This window comes from Dama dama, chromosome 29 (genome assembly GCF_033118175.1).
Source record: "Dama dama isolate Ldn47 chromosome 29, ASM3311817v1, whole genome shotgun sequence".
In the NCBI taxonomy this organism is placed as follows: Eukaryota; Metazoa; Chordata; class Mammalia; order Artiodactyla; family Cervidae; genus Dama; species Dama dama.
Genome location: NC_083709.1, coordinates 49615822 through 49633956, shown reverse-complemented (window position 1 = coordinate 49633956; position 18135 = coordinate 49615822). Strand labels below are relative to the sequence as shown.

The following is an 18135-nucleotide window of genomic DNA, read 5'->3' as shown; positions in this document are numbered from 1 at the left end:
GGAATTCTCCAGGCAAGAATACTGCCATGGATAGCCATTCCCTATTCCAGGGGATCTTCCTGACCCAGGGATTGAACCCAGGTCTCCTGCATTACAGGTGGATTCTTTACCATCTGAGCCACCAAGGAAGCCCAAGAGAGTCTAAGTCACCCTAACAGAGTGAACCAGAAGGAGACTGGCTCTTACACCTATTTCAGCCGAGCTTTGAATCAACTTCATCCCCAAAATTGGATTAAGATGGTTTCAAATTTAAGAGCTGCCAGGCATGTAGTAGAAGAAAACATAAATCTTCCCCAAAGAAAGAACTTATCTTACACATCAAGTTATTTCTACACATAATTTTTCAATACAGCTTCTGAAACCCAATAAAATAACAGCAAGAAGACAAGAACAAGAAACATAGAGCCAAGAGATGATGGAAAGAGACTCACAGTGGATCCAGATATTAGACTTATTAGGCATGAATTTCAAGATAACTATAGTTGCTAAGTGATGATAACTGTTGAAATTGGGTGATGGATTTTTGTGGGTTCTCATATATTTTCCTCTACTTTACAGTATATATTGTGATTTTTTTTCCATGATGAAAAGAAAAAAAGTCTATGAATCAATCCAAAGAGAATCCTAGTTGGCTCTTTTGTCATTCCCACATCAGGAACACACCGAACACCACCGTCAAGGGAAACATCACATCATCTTCCTGACATTCATCAAAGTTTGGTAAGTCATGAGCAGCAACGAAATACTGAAAGCAGAAAGACAGAACTATACCTATTCTTTCAAGGAAATAAAAGACCAGATTGTGAATTCAGCACAGAATAGAATTTACTTTTAAAGGACATTTCAAACTGAAGAACAACTAAGTAGAAATTCTAGAAATGAAAAATACAATAGCCAAAGTGAATACAATAGCCAATGGCTCAGTTTAGAGCAATTTATACACAACTGAAATCAGACTTAATGAACTAAAACTAGTGATGTAAGAAAAATACTTAGCAGAAAGAGGCAAAAAGTTGGAAAATATTTTTCAAAGATGGTAGGAAAATATTGAGAAGCTCTTACATACTTCTGGAATCCTAGAGAGAAAGGAAAGCAATAAATGAGTCCAAAATAACATTTTAAGAAACAGTGGCTAAGAATTTTACCAAATGATGAAAAACAATAAATTGTGGATTCAAGAAGTCCTACAAACTCCAAATAGGGTATAGAAGTCCTCACATAAGCCTTTACTAGCCAAACCACAGTAAAACTGCTGAAAACCAAAAACAAAGAGATATTTTAAATGCAGTTAGTGTAGGTGGCTCACACAGGAGACCCAGTTCAATCCCTGGGTCAGGAAGATTCCCTGGAGAAGGGAATGGCAACCCACTCCAGTATTCTTGCCTGGAGAATCTATGGACAGAGGAGCCTGGTCGGCTATAGTGCATGGGGTTGCAAAGAGTTGGACAGGACTGAGTAACTAACACTTCCACTTTCAGTGTACAAAGAAAACTGCTTTTAAAGAAGCAGCGAGACCAACATCCATCTTCTCAAAACATGAAAATGAATGCCAAATTAAATTTCTTCAAGGTAGGTGCATTTTGGTGCTTCCCAGGTGGCACAGTTGGTAAAGGATCCACCATGCAGAAGACACGTTCAATCCCCAGGTTAGGAAGAGTCCGCTGGAGAAGGAAAGGCAACCCACTCCAGTATTCTTGTCTGGAAAATCCCATGGGCAGAGGAGCCTGGAGGGCCACAGTCCATGTCCTGGAGTCGGACATGACTGAGCACACACGTAGTTTGGGCACCTTTTGAGAGGAAAAAGGAATGATTGGGGGAGGAGGACCGAAGGGCTGCTGTCGATATTTTACCTTTTGACCTTGATGTGCTTACACAGATATTTACTCCATGACTGATCACTGAACTATATATTTTTATGTTTAGTGTACTTTTCTGTATGTTTATCATAGTTCATAATATGTTTAAAAAGCAGACTGTGGTAGAAAGAACTCTAATTATTAAATAATCATGTAATAACTGTCAGGCTGTGCTTAGCTCTATTGGAAAGCAAACTTTATTGTACAGTAAAATTTTAGGCTACAGAAGGAAAATCCCAAATATATGAGATAAAAAAGTTCTATGAAGCCAAGGTGTATAATTGAAACCAGTCTATCCTCTTCTTTCTCATTTGTGATCCTGAAGAAGCCTGACTGTAAAGACCAAATACATATGCTAATCACAAATAGTCATATCAATAATATGTTAAATACACTTTCAAAGTGCTTAGTTGAAACCTTTGAAAGCCATTTGCCTCCAAACCCTTAACCATATACCATCCGCTGCTTTTATTATTTGTCAAGTTTTGCATTGCAGAATTCAATAAACAAAGGAGCCAGACTAGGTCTTCTATAATTATTTCATCATTAATCATGCTATCTTTGATCACTGACTTTTCTCTACAATAAAATGTGTAAGCTATCAAAATTATAGGATGGAAATGTATCGGTGCCATTTGCTCTAGATGTGGTAAGCTGCATCCATGCTGCTTATACTGCATCCATACTCCCCAGTGTTGCCATGAAAACGCAAAGAGAAGCTAATTGCACATAGTAAGCGTTTTAATTGATGGGTACCTGACCATTATAGCAATTTCCACTTCCAGAAGCATCCCAGCTGACATTGTTATAGATTAACATAACTGAAAAGAGTGGGACTAATTGGAGCAATTAATTAAAAATACACAATTAGCTTCCACAGCAGAAATATTTTTTTAGTTCTTACCCTCATCGCTTGAGGCCTGTGGGGACTGTATGGAGTCTTACTACATGGGGGTTATCTGTGCTGATAATTAAAAAGGAGAGACTTGGAAAGAGGGGGGAAAGAGAGGGGACAACTCACAGGCCAACCAGGTGATGGGGTCTGGCCAGTTTCCCTCAGATGAGCCAAGAATAGAGCAAAGGTCGGGAGCCTGAGTGAGAACACAAGGTGGTGTCTAAACAAGAGCCCCAGAAACTGAGGGGTTTCATTCTCTTACCAGTTCCTCTGTCTGAAAAGAAGGAAGGTAGCACTTGTCTGTCTACTTCCTGAGAATATGGAGCAGAGTCAGGAAAAGAACACTGCCCCTTTGCACGTCACCCTCACTGTCATTCAGCCTGAGGTTGGGGGACTTCAAAGTTTGGCAGCTGGTTCCTAGAATAAAATCTGATTTCTCTGGTTCCATGTTGGAGTGATAAGAAGGATTCAGCACGTTTCTAGAAGGATGTGAAGAGTCAAGAAAGGGACATATTCTCATCCACTTACATCCTGGTCTCACAGCAAACTGACCTAGCTCTCACCTGAAACATGCAGAGAATGCACCAATGAGCCTGAGCTACAGGGTATATCACAGAAATTCCTTTTATATACTTAAAATCAAGATGTCAGGGTGAAGCTTGCACCACAAAGGAAGCCGAAAGTGAATGAGTAAAAAGTAAGGATTCTTATTGGTCAGAGTCTCTGGGAAAGGTCACTACATGATATCACGTGTCCACCCACAGAGGACCTGCCTGGGTTTTCCTTGGCACCCTTTTCCTGGGCACTCTGCTAGGAAGTAACATCCTACATAGGCTCAATTCTTCCCATGACCTACTCTGTTCCAATGAGATGGAGCTAGAATCACAGTGACAGGCTATGTAAAGAGGATGCTCCAGTGATCAAGTGATATGACCTAGGCTCCAAAGAGAGCTCTTTGTCACAGCTGTTTTCACGCTCTGATACATGTTACATCTGAAAAAGAAGATGAACTTGATGATTCTTGGTTACAAATAAACCAGGTCACTGTTTCAGCATTTCAGTTCAAGCGCAGGATTGTAGATACATGTTTTTTCATGATACTTCCACAGATTGAAGATGACAAGTGTAGTGGCAAAATACTGACCAGTTCCATAAATTCTTACATATTTAACAGAAACAAATAGTGAATGCTAGAAAACAATGCAAAACCATTCTAAAAGTCGCTTAGCTAAAAATTTGAATAGGTAATGCTAGTGATAATTATGTAGAGGAAAAGGTAAAATTTACCTTTATTTTCCCTCTTGATTCAATACTTAGCTATTATAGCAATGATTGGACAGTTGATACATTTCTCTTTAACTTCAAACATATTTGCATTTTCTTTGCCATCCTCTAGCTGAACACACATAAATCATAGCTACTTGTGCTTGGTAAATATGTTCATCACACAGGCAATCAAAAATTTATGATGCTTCAGTGACTGATGAAAAATGCCAAAACATTTTAATTGCTTTATATATCCATGGCTTCAAGCTCACTCTAACAAAACCAATTAAGGCACTGGCATAACATTTGGCGGCAGAGAACAAATAGATGTAACCTCAAATTACATTCATTACCAAAACTGTTTCCGTCGTTAAGGATGAGAAAAATTGTGTCGAATTAGAATATTATAGATGATATTTAGACCAAGAGGTACCAATAGGCTGCTTAGAGATCAGCCTCCCCACCTTACCAGAATTGTAAAAAAACAAAAAACAAAAAAACCCAGAAATCCACATGAAAGAAAATCAAAAAGGAAGCAAATAACTATTATTATTAATATATGTCTGTGGGCCCAAAATTAAAGGCGAAAGCGTGAAGTTGGTATAGACAATAACTTCTCATTTTTTTTCTATTTAAATTCAGCCTAAATAGCTTTAGACTAAAGTAAACTGACCTACCAGTACAAGCAGAAACATAATCAGAGACAGATAAGAAGAAGCAGTGACTTTCCCCAGTTCTTGGCCCAGGAACTGACCGCAACCTAACTACTGCCCAAGGAAGAAGAGAATAAAAGGGAGATAACAAGCTAGCTCAGCCTTGCCCTGTTTAGGAATGGTCTTGGACTTTAAAATTCAGCTCTTATACAGAAAAAAATAGGAAATGACAAGCTACGATCAATGGCTAAACGTGATACTAGGAAAGTATCATTTGGGTGAATCAGGAAAGCTCTCAGCTGAGAGTAACAGAAAATCCATCTAACATCGACTCAACTAAGAGCATGTTTAACCCTCAACAAAAGTCTGGATGCAGGCAATGGTTAGTGTCAGTCCACCAGCTAAAAGATAGCAGAACCATGTTGGCTATTCTCTTAGTCTTTCTCTTGGGTCTCTTAACTCATGGTTGCAAAATGGCCTTCATAATCTAGGCATCATATCTGAATTCAAGGCTAGAAGTAAGGGAAAGGGGTTTCAGGATCACTACACTTTTATTTGGAAAGTGCAACTCTTCCCCAAAGCTGCCAGCAGAATCTTGTTTACGTGTAATTGGACAAAACTATGTACTACGGTCATTCTTGGCTGTGAAAGAGTATGAAAAAGTAAGTATTGGGATGTGGAGGAGGGACTTCTCCCTCTTCCAGAGAAAGAGCAAGTTGTGGGACCAGGGGCAAGACAGAAATGAGGAAATAAAACCCTTTAAGGAAATAATGTAATCATCTGGCATCAGATTTTCAGATAACATCATTAGAAGTGCAGAGGAAATATTCCCTTCTGTACTTCTCACACATGGGAAAACATTTCACCAAAGAGCAGACTCTCTCACATCAGCTTACCCTAACAGGAGGAGCGTCAATAGTTTCCCTAGACTAACAACTAAAAGGGCCCAGAACATGCCTGGAGCATCATAAAACCTGACAGGTCAAACTATGTACAGGCCTTCTGTAGTAATTCTATCAGGTATAGTCTTCTTCAGTATTTTTATCTACCAAACCACAAGTAAGATGGGGAAATGATGGTTACCCTAAGATAAGGACAATGTATGACCTGGTGCAGAAAATGCCAAAATAAATGAAATACTTGACAAACAACTGAATAGTGATTAGAAAGGCAAAACAATTAACATGTACTACTTCTGAAGCAGCTTCAGAGATAGGAAATTTAGAGATGAAATAGGAAAAAGTAGAAAAAGCCCTGCAAAAGTTTTCTAAAAACTAATTGTTAAGATGGTAAGGAACAGGGGGAACTATTTTGGTGCAGAGATGACCTCATTTTTCCCCCCAAGTATGTGCAGATCCACTTGGGGCAAAATATTTTGGCCAGACCCTAATTTCACAGTATGTTTTTCAAGCTAATGAGGCAGACATATACCACTTAGATCCTAATGTGCTGTGATAGCAGAGGGCTTTGAAGTATTTTTCATTTACTCAATTAGCAAAGTGGTTCTGAACCCTTTCTATCAACTAGATGCATTGAGGAGCTTTTAAACTTTATATTCATGTTGGTCCTCCAACTCCCCAGAAATTCTGATTTCATTGGCTTAGGGTAGAGCTCAGGTGCAGCCTGTTTTGTGTTTGTTTCTTATTTAAAACTCTTGCATTGATTCCAAAGTAAAAGCCAGAGTTGAGAAAAATTGGATTAAAAATATAACTCAATGGCACTGAGGGTACAGTCAGAACACATAAAAACACTAATGAGTGAAAATTAGTATCATCTGTCTGACGTGCAATTTAACAGTAAGTCAGATGCCTAAACAAATTGATTCCCTTTCTACGAATATATCCTAAAGAAATGGGCAAAAAACCAAAGATTAATATACCAAAATGTTCACTGCAACATTAGTTATTATCAACTGTATCCAATAATGAATACAATGGAACTATCTGACTTATTTGTTAAAATGTTTTCAAAGAAAAACTTCCAAAGTGTTAACAATGGTCTCATAATGGGATTATATCAATAATAATCATTTCTTAACAGTTTTGTGTATTTTCTCAAATCTATATACACATGCTAATTTTAAAATCAAGAAAAAACAACAACAACAAAAAACATTTATTTCCAAAGTCTTTGGTATTTGTGGGACCTTCATTTGGCTGGAAAAATCTGATTACTGCCATATTCGCTACATACAGGGCTTTTAGTTTGAAGGAAAACAGGTTTCCATCATTAAATGATCAGATCAAATAAGCTGTAGAGAAATATTCAAAATATATTTTAGAGAAAACTTTCATAGCTTCTTTATAAAATTAGCTCTATTTCATGAAAAGTATAATTTAGTCTTCAAAAATATAATTTTAAAGGAATGTAACTATATACAGTCAGTAGGTATAATGAAATTCGCCCAAATTCTCTAAAGCATTGTTGCCAAAGATGTTATTCCCCTAGGAGAAATTTAACCAGAAATGCTTTTGAATATGTTAAATATACAGGATAATCAATAATAGACTAAGAAACACAGGATAACTGTGGATATTCATTTATAAAGGTGTTTGTTCCTGCAGTACTGGACACTCCATCTTTTTCTCTCCTTATTCTGTGCTTCTCATTTTGTCCCCAGGATCCTTTCCCCCAAAAAAGAAAGGTAGTTCCCTGCCCCTCTGAATTCAAATATTTACAATATTTACACTTGCTTTATTTAGTTTTGCTTCATGGAAACTCACGGCTGAGCCAAGCATACTGCAGCATTGGTTTCCAATTTCACATTCCCCAGAAAAAAAAAAAAAAAAAACAGCTGGCTTAATGTCATGGTTATTGAGTTAATTGCTGTTTTGATGACTTAGGGTAATGATTTGCATAAGCCCCTAATTTAAACCTTCAGAAAATGTGCACAAGCTCTGTTGGGTATGGACAAGAGTCCAGTCTGAGTCACTAAGCTACAGAGAAAGATGGCTGCTGCCCCACTGGCTGGGGAGGGAGGAAGAGAACCTAGCCATGCTGTCAGCCCTCAGGGGTGAGGGTCACTCTCAACTCTGCCAGAACCCTAGAACTTCAGAGGGATCTAAGACTGCAATCCTTGAAAACATACTCATAACCATGTTATTATCACAATGAGTGAACATTTACTATGCTCCAGGTACTGTATTAAAACCTGAACTTGAGTATGTCATCCTCATTGTCTCCACCATCAATGACTCCCAGATACAGAAACAACCTTAGAAAGTGGAAGGTTTTATCCCAGGTGACACAGCAAGAATGGGGATCCAAGATTGACCCCAGGCAGCCCCATGACAGAACAATATTTGAACCACTCACTATAGGAGGTGGGGGTGGGGGCAGGTAAAGAAGAGGGGGCAGAGATGAGTCAGTCACACCTGAGTGCTGACAGTACGCCAGCCTCTCTGCTAAGCACCTTTCACCCACTTCTGCTATTACAACATCTTAAGATAGGCTTGTGTCATCAACTCCTATCTTACACATAAGAAAACTGAAGTTCAAAGGGGTTACATGATCTCTCTCTGGTCCTTCCAGAGAAATAAATGCTGGAACTAGCATTAGAATCCAGACAGCCCAGGTTCCCCAGTGTTTTTGGACCCAATATTTTTGCAGCTACCAGGAAGAAAAGCTCACTGAGAGGTCTGGCTGGTAATTTGAATCTTGAGCATATTCTAATCGCTAGAAGGATAAGGAAAGTTTCATTTTGTGTTGTTTGAGGTTTTCTGTTATTTGATTTCTTTTTCTTAAAAAGCATGAAAAAGGGACAGTTATGGGGGTCTTCCAACACTGTAACTCCACCTTAAATAGAGGTGGTACAACAGCACAGAGAAAAAGTTGATCGATCACTCTTCCTCATGGACCATGAGTTTAATCATGAGCGGGTTGTAAGACCAAAGATCATAGCTCAGCTGGTAAAGAATCTGCCTGCAATGCAGGAGACCCCGGTTTGATCCCTGGGTTGGGAAGATCTCCTGGAGAAGGTATAGGCTACCCATTCCAGTATTCTTGGGTTTCCCTTGTGGCTCAGCTGGTCAAGAATCTGCCCACAATGCAGGAGACCTGGGCTTGATCCCTAGGTTGGGAAGATTCCCCCGAAAAGGGAAAGGCTACCCACTCCAGTATTCTGGCCTGGAGAATTCCATGGACTGTATAGTCCATGGGGTCACAAAGAGCCAGACATAACTAGAGACTAAAAATAGTACATGTAAATTAAAGAGAGTTGTTCTTGAGTACCATTATCTTTTTCATAGATGCTACATTAAAAAAAAAAAAAATTTCTTCACAGTAAATACAAACTACAGCATGAGACCTAAATTCAGATGCCTGTTGGAGTCTATTACACACCATATTATTTCCCTGGTATTTGACGAAAGTGAGAAAGGATGATGAACATTTTGGCAGGCTTTATACTGGGCTGATCAATATTTTCCATTTCCCCATTTATGTGCTCCTACAACTCACCAGGCGAGAGGACAAGTTAACCAGATACAGCAGGAGAGAACGGGCCAAGCAGACCCATAAGTCAAAGCAAAAAGAGAAGGGAAAAATTAATGGAAAGAAGCTGGGGGAAGAAGAGAGGGTTAGAGAAACACAACAACAAGCTCATAAAATAGCTTTTGAAGTGACCAGTACACATATAATGAAGAGTGAGTGAGAAAGCAACTGAAAGGAAATCAGTCCTGAATATTCATTGGAAGGACTGATGCTGAAGCTGAAGCTCCGATATTCTGGCCATCTGATGTGAAGAACTGACTCACTGGAAAAGACTCTGATGCTGGGAAAGATTGAAGGCAGGAGGAGAAGGGGATGACAAAGGATGAGATGGTTGGATAGCATCACCGACTCAGTGGGCATGGGTTTGAGCAGGCTCCGGGAGTTGGTGATGGACAGTGAAGCCTGGCGTGCTGCAGTCCATGGGGTTGCAAAAAATTGGACATGACTGAACTGACTGAACTGATTCACCCCATACCAGCCCAGCGTTGTCAGTCAGCCTCCACATGACTGGTAACAATCCCAGAAGTTTCAGGTCCTAGACACACCACAAACAGGAGACCCAGAAGGGAACTTTGAAACTATAGTCAGTTTCAACATCTAAGATCTGTCTCAGTAGGCTGAAGGCTGTCATTAGAGTCACTATAGACAACTTAGGCTCCAGGCTCCCTGACACTGCTGGGTTTGGGTGTCTTGCTTGCTGGGTCCCCACTTTCCCTAAAGACTTGAAAGTTGGCAGTAATGGAAGAAAGGTATGAAGATCTCAGGATAAAGTCAAGTCTTAGGTGGATTACCAGTAAATACCTATCTCCTAGCACGCTCTGGTGGGCTAAGATGAGGAACCGTATCAGAGCCCATTGCTAAGTTTCTTGAATTAAGCAGAGCTTGGGGACAGATTTAAGTGTATCAAAGCCAAACCATCACAAACCATGGAATCAGGAAACACCCACGAGGTCAGTGTTAGAAATGTGGACATCAGGATCCATAAAAAGCCAAGAGAGTAATGAAGAATGAGATCAGGAATGATGAAGACCCAAGTCAGGCTTCCTAGGAAGAAAAGGAAAAAGTGGACAGTCACCAAGGATCTAGGTGCTTGTACAGATGGGAGAAGAGACACACAGAACTCCAACAAGAGCATCTCCTATACTTTCAAATGACCTACTACACCTGCTCAAGTCTCTTACAGGTGATTGTACCTCACGAATGTATCCCCAGGGGCCCCTCAATCTGCTTGCTTTCCCATACTTTTTGGATGAGAATGGGTGTTTCTTAAATTTGCTTCTGGGCTACGCACAGCTCCCATTTACACATAATAAACTAATACCTCACAAAGCAACAGGATAACCTTCTGTGAAACTCCACTTGACATGGCCTTGCAGACAAAGAAGGGCCTTCAGATGAGCCTATGGCCTCATGAGATACACACTTGATAAGCTATCCCTAGGAAGGGCAAGAAAGACTATGATACCAAAAAAAAAAAAAAAAAAAAGAATATGACACCAAGGCATCAAAAAGGACTTTAATTTTACCTATAATGTTTCATCTTATTAAATGAATTTGGAGTTTGAAATGTTAATTATAAATTTTACATGTTGGAAATAAGTTGTTATATTATGCTCCATGCTTTTCAATATTTTTTAATGAATAAAAATAAAAAGAAACAAAAAATTATGAGAGAGAGGAAGGGAGGATCGCGGGATAGATGGGGGAGGGCTGGAGGGGAAATGAGAGAAAGGTGGAGAGCTGGATAAGCGTGAGAGGGAAATAGTCCTGTGGAAAGGCTCTGTGAAGATGACTGGACGGAGCCTGAACTGAAGCCAGGCTCCACTGAGGTCCCTACATATCCAAACAAAAGAAGGAAGAAGTTTTAGAAGCCATGAACATACAGATATTCTTAGAATCCAAAGAAGAACCCAGAGAAGTCCTCTCAGAATCAGTGTAACCTGAGGCTCCAAAGGAAAGAAGAGAATTATGATCAACAGGTAAATTCCATCGATGTTCCCAGAATTTCAGGGATCTGGTAACGATATAAACTTCCCATCAAACATTTTCAATTCATCTGTCAAATCTAGCAAGGCAGTGTTTCTCTGGTTTAGAGTGGAAGCTCAGAAGAAAACAGAATTCACTTTGCAGTTAAATTCCAAACCAATCTGTCAGGAAATGGACCTTTTCTATGATGGAGTCCCTGTATCACATTTACATTTCTGAAACAGAAATATGAGCAGTAAACATACCACCTGGAGACTGTCTACCTCCTATGCTAGAAGCACAAAAATCCATTCCCTCTTGTGTTAAGAAAGAAACTGGAGTTTTTTTTCCTCTCATAAGACTTTAAATATTCAAAACTAGCAGCTTATCAAATTTTCAGTGTTGGAGAGAAGAAAAAATTTCAAACATGTATTGATTGTTTCCTCTCATTAATTGAATACTGGTAACGGCAGAGAATTCATAACTAACTGCCGGCCAAATACATCCTCTCATTAACTCCTGCCGCTTAATTGTATCAATTGAAAGGTTCTAATTTTATTACGCCTTTTCAGATACTTAAATTCATCTATTGGGAAAGGAAGAATTTAGAAGATTCAAGTCACATATGGCTAAATTTCCTCAGAAAAAATCATCTTTTATTACAAAAGAGATTGTCTGAGACAATCGACTGACAGGTTTCCTGCCCTGACTTTTTAAGGCTGTCGGAGAACAAAGCAACCACCCTACAGTGGGTCTGATTTCTATAAGCCACACTTGATAGGAAGAAAAAAGCTTAGCCTCCTCACTTGACAGTCACACTCCGGTTCAGGGAGAAGGTAAAATCCAACCACAGCATCTGGCTAGCAGAAAACTACCTCAATGTAAGAAAATGCATTTATGTATCCCTTCCTGGAACAGAAGGTAATTCAGAGCTGCAGAGAAAAACAGTGGCATGTTTCAAAGCCATACAGTAAAGGGATAAGGAAATCCATACAAGGTCAACAAAGAAATAATCTGAACCTAGAGGTCATTCAAGACATGAGTCCAGGGCATTTGCGGTTGTTTTTAGCCATCAGAAATGGTTTGTTTCTGGGACGGAGAAACACAAAATTGAACAAAATGAGCAATATATTACTGGGAAGTTTTTGTATATGGGGACTAGTTTAAATGTAAACACCACTGTCTAACTCTATAATCAGGAATGAATTTTTGCCCCCTCTTCAAAAAGAAAAAGAAAAATTCTTGACCATGAAAAACAGGACTCTCGGGAAAGCTACTTTAAAAGAGGAAAAAACCTGCCAAATAGTATCACTCTGGTCTCTTTACTGATCACCAATCCATTTAAGTAGCCTCTTTTCGTAATTTTCCCAAAGTGGTGTTTTCTCACAGCATGTGGGTATACAACAACTTCATGGAAGGCCTGGAACCACGGTAGAAATCATATCAGAGCCCCCAACATGGTCCAGTAATATAAAATACAATCACTCATTTTATGCTGCTCAAATGAAAAAAATGATGTAAAATTATATGCAAATTCTGATTTTGTTAACGTTAACCATGGTGGATGGGGTGGATGGGGAGGGGAGGACAGGCAAAACTGCTTAATAGTAGCTATCTTAAGGTAATAAAATCATCACTCATTTTTTTTCTTTCCCCCAAATTATCTACATCTTCTCTGATGTAGTTGCCCTTCAACATGCTGAAGTAGACAGCCTTCTCTTCTGGCTCCCATATCTTTGGGTTTCCTTTTTATATTTATAAAAGAATGTCATCTCTGGCTCAGCTTATCGAATTCTCTGAAGTCTGTGTCTCTGCACTTTCCTATCTGCAAAGAACTGCCTTTCAGTTACTCATCCAAGATGACCTCCAACTCTTTGCTGCTCAATATTTTGCAAAGATTCATTTGAAAATACATAGTATAAATAGAGAATTGCCTGAAGACTCTTTCTTTTCCTGTATAGAATTATACTGTGGCAAAATACCAGCCAAGAGGGATGTTCTATAAAGCAGTCCTATATAATTCAGTGGCAGTCACTGTGGGGGCATTTGAGGAAATTGATCACCGGAGCTCAAAATATCCTCTTTATTTGTAACTCTGAGAACACTTAATTCTGTTCTCAGTGCCAGGGATAATTGAGCTTCTAAGAAACTTTTTTAAAAAATCATGTAACCAAATTAGACTTTCCTCTTTGCCCTGGTTGCTGGATGCCCAGAGGCAAATTTTCACCCCACAGGCACACACGTTCTACACTCAACTTTGCTTTCTTTCTTGTCCTAAGTCCTCATTATATTTTATACTCTTACCTTTTTTAGATTATTTTTGGCTGTGCTGGGTCTTTGTTGCTGTGTGTGGGCTTTCTCTAGTGGCAGCAGTTGGAGGCTGTTCTTCGTTGCAGCGTGTGGGCTTCTCATCATGGTGGCTTCTCTTGTTGCGGAGCACAGGCTCTTGGTGTACGGGCTTCAGTATGCAGCTCAGGGGCTTAGTAGTTGCCGTGTATTGCTCAGTTGCTCCACTGCATGTGGGATCTTTCCCAGACCAAGGATCTAACCCATGTCTCCTCCATTGGCAGGTGGATTCTTAACCACTGGACCACCAGGGAAACCCTATTCTCATTTTTTAATTGTCTTAAAGTCTTTATGAAAGAAGAGAGTTATAAGAAAAGGACTTGACTTAATGTTATGCAGAAAAACAAGTTTGAAAAAGTGTCTGTGGACTGATAGAAGCATACAATCAAAACTTCCTTTCACTCTTCAGTGAAGAAGACAGTCACAGCATCTTCTCTGGCAAAACAAGACTGGTAAAGGAAAAGAACACTTCTCCAACCTTCAATGTTTTCTCTAAGAATCCTGGGTTGTTTTCCATAAGAAAGCTGGATCTCTTTAAGAATTTCTGAGCTAGCAAAATGTTTTCATTAAATACATCCCAACAGTTTTTCTCAGTGATTTGTCCCAGGGAAATGTGTGTGCATGAGAGGACCTGGTGTTTGTTTTGCATCAACACAAGCACACATTAATATTCACTTTGAGGGGAAATAGTATAGATAAGGAAGAATCCCATGAATATCTGTTCTAGGCCTTTTCCAAACAGAGTAGTAATTGGTTCTAACTCTGCTTAGCTAGGGACAAGTCAACATGAGATGGCAAACCTGTAATTCCAAGGCAGCCATTGCATATATTTCCAACTGTATAAAGATTATTGTATAAATGATCATAATGTTCTGGGTAGTCCCTTGGGACTGAGTATGAAGCATTAAGCAGAAATTTCCTTATGTATTAAGGGTAGGAGGGAAGATGCTTGCTTTCGTATTTAAAACATTGCATGCAATATGAACCAGAGGTGGCTTGTTTACCCCCTGAATTACTTTCTAGAAAGATTTCCATCACTTTTTCTGTAGAAATGGAGCTCTACCTCATCAGAGTTGTTCTATGCAACCTCAGCTGTGATGAATGCTTTTCCCCACAAAAATAAGTCCTCAAAGGATGACTGCATGACCTTAAGCAGCAATACAAATTAATGTATGCTAACTATGTGCCTGAAATCCTACGAAGCTTTTTACTAGCAGATCTCATTACTCTTTACCACCAATCTTCAAGACAGGTCTATGCCCATTTTCATGCTGAAACTCAGGCTGCTAAGTACTTTGCCCAGGGTCACACAGTTACCAGATGACTGAAACAGGATTAAAACCCAGATCTAACTCCCGAGTACAGGCTCTTAAACATGAGTTGATTGGAACTCCAGTTGTCCAGAAGAACAGAATGTCTACATTCTCTTTCCAGTACCTGCCCACTCCAGTGGATTTAAGAACTTCCCAGGCATTTCCTCATAAACAAGCAGTCTGTTCATCCTGCTTGCTCCTAGGTAACCCCTAGAACCAGAACTCCAATGTCTCCTTTGACCCCAGAAGACCATAACAGCTTCCAACAGAAGATGGTTGTTTTAGAAAACAAAGGCTGGAAACCTGGTGCTATGGACTTATTATTTGCATCACCCCAAACTTCAAACATTGAAGCCCAGGAGGTAAGATCTTTGGCAGATAATCAAGTTTAAATGAGGTCATGAGGCTGGAGCCTCCACGATGGCATTAAGGTCCTTGTAAGAAGAGGAAGAGAAGGACTTTCCTGGTGGTCCAGTAGTTAAGAACCCACCTTGCAAGGGATGTGGGTTCAGTCCCTATAGGGGAGCTAAGATTCCACATGCCATGGAGCAACTAAGCCTGTGTGCACAAATGGAGAGCCCATGTGCTGCAACTAAGACTGACAAAGCCAAATAAATAAATATTTAAAAAAAGAAGAGGAAGAGAGACCAGAACTCCCCCTCTGCCATGTGAGGACACAGAGAGAAGGTAAGCCAGGAAGAGAGGCACTAAATCAGCAGGCACCTTGATCTTGGCCTTCCCAGCTTCTAGAACTCTGAGAAACAAATTCCTGGTATTTAGGCCACCTAGTTTGGGGTATTTTGTTATGGGAGTCCAAGCTAATACACCTGGGATCCCATGAAGCTCAGTAAAGTCTTCCATTGGCTATCAATGCCTTCACTGGAAGGCCTGGTCACTTCCGACTGTCTCTAGAGCAGTGGAGGTAAGCTTGACCTCTACCCTAGCGCTTCTCAATAAGAATGGCATGACCTCCAGAGGGTATCTTAAAATTAGAAGGGCACATTTTGGTCGTCACAATGACTGAAGGTATGTTACCAGCTTTTATTGGGCAGGGCCAGGGATTCTAGACATCCTGCAAAGCAGGTAATACCTCTTACTCATCAAGAACTATGACCTACATGACTCAAACACCCAAAAATACTCCACCAAGCATACAAGTTTTCTCCCCTGTTTATAGTTATCTGAGCTTAGACTCTGTTTTATGTATAAGCACACAAGGTCTTGGCAAGGTTTTAACTTATACTGAAATCTCCAGGAATGCAGCTATCATGTCCAGTAAACAGAAAATTATTGGGTGTGTTTGGAACATCAAGTGTTGTGGACCACTATTTCAGAAAATCATATCACTGACAGCTAAGCCACTTGTAATATGGCAGTCTTTAGCCCACTGTACCTGTACCGGTTGGTATATGTGGCCACTGAGCTCACAGAGATTCTACACATATAATACCTGACTTTGTATTGCGTCTTCTGGTATAGTTGGGCCCTACTGCTTTATTACAAATTGGTGTCCACTTTTTCTTTATATTATACTTAGGATATTATGATGATTATTTTTTGCAGATTATAAGTGTGTATGTGCTATCATCTATGACTTTCATTTCAAGATAGAGAAGGAATGTTTTAAGATATTTCTTATTAGAGGGGGAAACTGATAGCACTCAGTTTTAGAGAACACTCCTCTTCCACCAAACAGAGCAATATGGACCTTCAGATAAAAAGAAGGAGGGATCCCTACTCAGCGTTATCTTGGCTAAGGACACCACATGCCAAATGTGACTTGGGCTCGCAACTGCCATCTTTCCAGATTCACCCACCTGGGCCATTTGCTCCAGGCCAAATCCTTTGCTTTTTGGAACAAGGCAACATCCAGCACCTCGGCTCACATCCAATACCTCTTTCTACCCTGAGTGCTTTCATAGAGGACTTTTTATACTCCTATAGATCACTCAGCCCACCCTAAAGGTTTCTATAGCCTGAAATGACTAAGAAAGGATTGAGATTTTGGTTCCTTCCTTCCCAGGAAAATCCCAAAAGTCCTTAGGCAAATTTATTAGTACTTCCCCCTTCCCCTCCTTCATAAGCACTTTCTGTCTTTGGAGCCAGATGAAATGCTCTAAGAGATAGGGAAGGCAGGAACTGTCTCCTTCACCCAGCTAAATAAGTGAGGCCCAGAAGGAGTTCAGGAGTTTATTCAAGGACACAGAGCTCGTGAGCAGCAGAGTCTAGAATCCAACTCCAGGTTTTGAATCCAAACACCAGCACAGGTCAGGTCACATCAAAGCAATGAAAATGGAAACAACTGCAAAGCTTCCCTGAGTCAAACAAGCCCCAAGCCAAATAAAATATATTTTACAACAGGCTGTAAAATATATTCATTCTTTCTTAAACAAAGTAACCAGAGTCACTCCCCTCCTCCCCATAAGCAAAGAGGTTAGTACTTGCAATTTGGCCAGTATCACCAATAGTGGCCAGAAATCCTTCTAACACACACACACAAACACATACACACACACACTCCCACCTGTTACTGACTCAGCTAATTATTAATGGAACATACCCAAGCAATTTAGAATTTTATGGAGGGGCTGCAGACTCCATACTGGAATTATTGAACATCCAGCATTCCTGAACTCAAAGGTCCTCCAGGGCTTGGGAAAGAGCAAGAATTTTTGAGACTGCTGCTTTTTCGCATGTGTTTCTCCTCACAGCAGGACAGGAAGGTCTCTTTCTGCCCTGAAATTCCACGTCACTTTGACACAGGCTATTCTTCATTCCCTTCCTGAATGTGAGCACCTCAGTATTTCTCATTGCTGGGCACCCCCAAACTCCAGGAGAGCATGCGAGATGCTGGTGGAACAGCACCCCCACTCACCTCTCAGAACTAACGGAGACCTGTGAGCAGCATGCAGTTCTGTGAGTGAGGAGGGCTGTGGGCTCCTGGGACCCAGAAACCAGTGTTTGCTACCCACAACAGGAGCACCTCCAGGCTGCACGCATGGGAGGGCTGTGGACCCCTGGTGCCCACCCATCAGGGTTCATCCCTTAAGAAAGGCACTTGTTCTGCATAATCTCTATCAATGAACAAGGACCACAGATCACGTTCAGTGGTTAAATTATACACAGTGGAACCCCACTGTTAACTTCTTTCCACAAAGCAACTTTAGCACAAGATAAGTGTTTGTGTCTGGGCCCAGACTTTACACTGCCAAGTTATACAAGGATTCTGGTACAAAGCTTCACATCTATGAGAGGCCCATGGTCCAAAGGACAGAACTTAATGAAGGCTTCAAGCGTTTGGCGTCTCAGTTCTGATTCCAGTAGGAATTTCAATAGATTACAGAAGGTAC

The 18135-nt window shown here is 40.3% G+C and overlaps 1 long non-coding RNA gene across 1 annotated transcript in view; it reads right to left on the bottom strand.

Annotated features, from left to right (window-relative positions):
* The window catches only part of LOC133048936 (uncharacterized), a 144671-nt gene extending 127361 nt beyond the window's left edge, over nucleotides 1-17310 (bottom strand). The window contains exon 1 of the long non-coding RNA XR_009691155.1: nucleotides 13431-17310. This is a non-coding gene — a long non-coding RNA (uncharacterized LOC133048936). The remainder of the gene's footprint in view (nucleotides 1-13430) is intronic.
* Between the last annotated feature and the right edge of the window lie 825 nt (nucleotides 17311-18135).